This window comes from Olea europaea, chromosome 17 (assembly GCF_002742605.1).
Source record: "Olea europaea var. sylvestris chromosome 17, O_europaea_v1, whole genome shotgun sequence".
Lineage (NCBI taxonomy): Eukaryota > Viridiplantae > Streptophyta > Magnoliopsida > Lamiales > Oleaceae > Olea > Olea europaea.
The window spans coordinates 2691944-2694345 of NC_036253.1; the positions used below are offsets into that span (position 1 = coordinate 2691944).

A 2402-nucleotide genomic window follows, 5' to 3' on the forward strand; every position below is an offset into this window, starting at 1 on the left:
AAGGATAACTTTCAGGTTTCTTTTGCCAATATTCACTCCTTATGTTGAATGACATCTCCCAAGTCTATTTATCTGAAAGAAAAAAGGATAACTTTCAGGTTTCTTTCGCCAATATTCACTCCTTATGTTTATCCTTTAATCATTCTTCCAATGCAACTCTTGATGAACGGTAGAGATCATACGTGGCCCACAAATAGTCGACTGTACACGGCTTTCTCAAGTCCAATCTTAATCATGGTTTACCTTTGCCACTCCAATGTAGAAGGCTAATTGGTCCAGGATGAAGTACTCTACAATTGCCTTCAAAATTGTCACCACTTAGTCCATGTTGAGACCATCTATGTTCCACTGCCTTAATGTTCCCTACAAAAACAAGCAAAATTGGTGGCAATGATCCTAATCGACGTATTCTCTTCTGTTTTTGCAATGCCATCCATTTCTCAACCTTCTATGAGTATCTTCATTTTCTCCATTTGTCAACTTCTACCACCATTACATCGATGTTGAAATAAAATGGCCTACGCCCTTCAAATGTCGTTGCCAAATTACATCTGACCAAAATGTGTTTATAAAATAATTGGTGAAATTTTCATGGTAATATTCTGGTGCAGCCAATATTTTATTACCCAAATCAACTCCCTAGAGCTTTGCAATGTCATCCACCACAATGATATCTGAATCCAAGTGTTTAACAAGTTCGACATATAGAGGAAGAATGCCAGACATGTATATGCGCGTGTAATTTAGTAGTTGATCCAAGGCTTGTCGAATGGACTTGGATATTTTTCATCAAATCCTATTTGAGTCGAATCGATACATTTTAATGTAAGGTAAGGAAAGGTGGATTTGATCAAAGAAAAGATTTCAAGCTCAAGATGAGCCAAATGGAAGTGAAATGACACATTTTCGGAGCAAGTTGAATGTTACAATATGGATAAAACAGCTGCCATTGTGCCTCGAACGTAATTTGTATCAAAGGGCATGGGAATAAGAATATTATCTTTTACATTTGAGCTGCATGTATTGCTATTGCGAAAAGTCAAGGCCTCGCGGAATGGGAGAGGGCAGTGGAGGACAGTTGTCGGGTGACATACAAACGGATTACAATGGTAGTTGTGGTGATTATAGGGTGGAAAAGAATGAGAGACAGGAGGCCAATGAGTGAGAAGTGAGAATAAATGCTCCAAAAGGCCATCCTATCTGTAGGATAAAAACATTCAACATGTTGTAAATGCTAACATCAAATTGAAAGATGAATCCATAATGATTTCAACTTTGATATTTCAATGGTAGAGGAGATTAGCATTTTTTTTTTAGAGCAAATTTCATTTCGTCATCTAAAGGAAAAATTTTGAAATAATGTTTATTTTTTGTTAACAATTTTATTAGTCATTGTGAATTACAATATATAAGGTAACTTATTTAATAAGACAACAATCATATCTCATCATCCATTGTACATTAAATGCACACAAAAAGATAATTAGAGGGGTAAGTTGAACAGCCAAAAAATGATATTTTGGCAATCATTTAAGAAAGTCAACTTTTGGGCCATTTTCATATCAATGCATCTATTACACCTCATCATTCACGATTAGGTGCTATTGGAAGGGCAAAGTAGACTTTGTATTGTGTAGTCACAGTTATTAACTTTTCAATCTTTGAAGGTTGTCTCATAGTAACCATTTTTTACTTACCATTAAATAGACATCATGGTTCCCATATGATTTGACGAAAAACTCAAATTTTTTTTGCAAAAGGTATAGCAATCAAACATGCACATAGTTATTTGAAGAAATAAAATGGTACGCAGGTGATAAAATAAAATAAAGACCGCTGTTTGTCATCTTTTACTTTAAAATTTTCCCTTTTTTATACAGTACTCATTTTTAACTACACATTTTTCATTCAAAGAATATTACACGCAAATAAAAAAAATCTTATTTTTTAACTACGTATTCTCCATCAATCACTATTCCATAGTACATTTCTTCAAATTAATGGGGCCCAAACAGGGCCTAAATAAGCATGAATATAATAATTTCATTTGGTAGACAAAAAGTAACTTTCATCATGATTACTAATTAGGTAGTTTAGATAATTTTTTATCATAAAATCCTTTAACTGTTGAAGCTATGAAAAAATTAAAAAATTTGTTGACCTCGTTAATTGGACCTTCCACGTGGCCAACAGAGAGCCACTCCACGTGTGCGCACAAGAGCAAATAGTCAGGCGTATACGACGGGTACCAATGGGGACGACGGCGACGACCGCATACACTCTGACAATCAAGTCAGTGGACAGTGATGGCGACGGTGCCGAAATTGTGCAAGAGACAGTGGGGAAGAGCATATATATTACTTGGTTGTGGAGTGCTAGGATTAGAAAACATTACCTTTGTC

At 35.2% G+C, this 2402-nt stretch overlaps 1 pseudogene; it reads right to left on the reverse strand.

Annotated features, from left to right (window-relative positions):
• Positions 1–139: 139 nt before the first annotated feature.
• Positions 140–1195, reverse strand: LOC111365765 (annotated as a pseudogene).
• Between the last annotated feature and the right edge of the window lie 1207 nt (positions 1196–2402).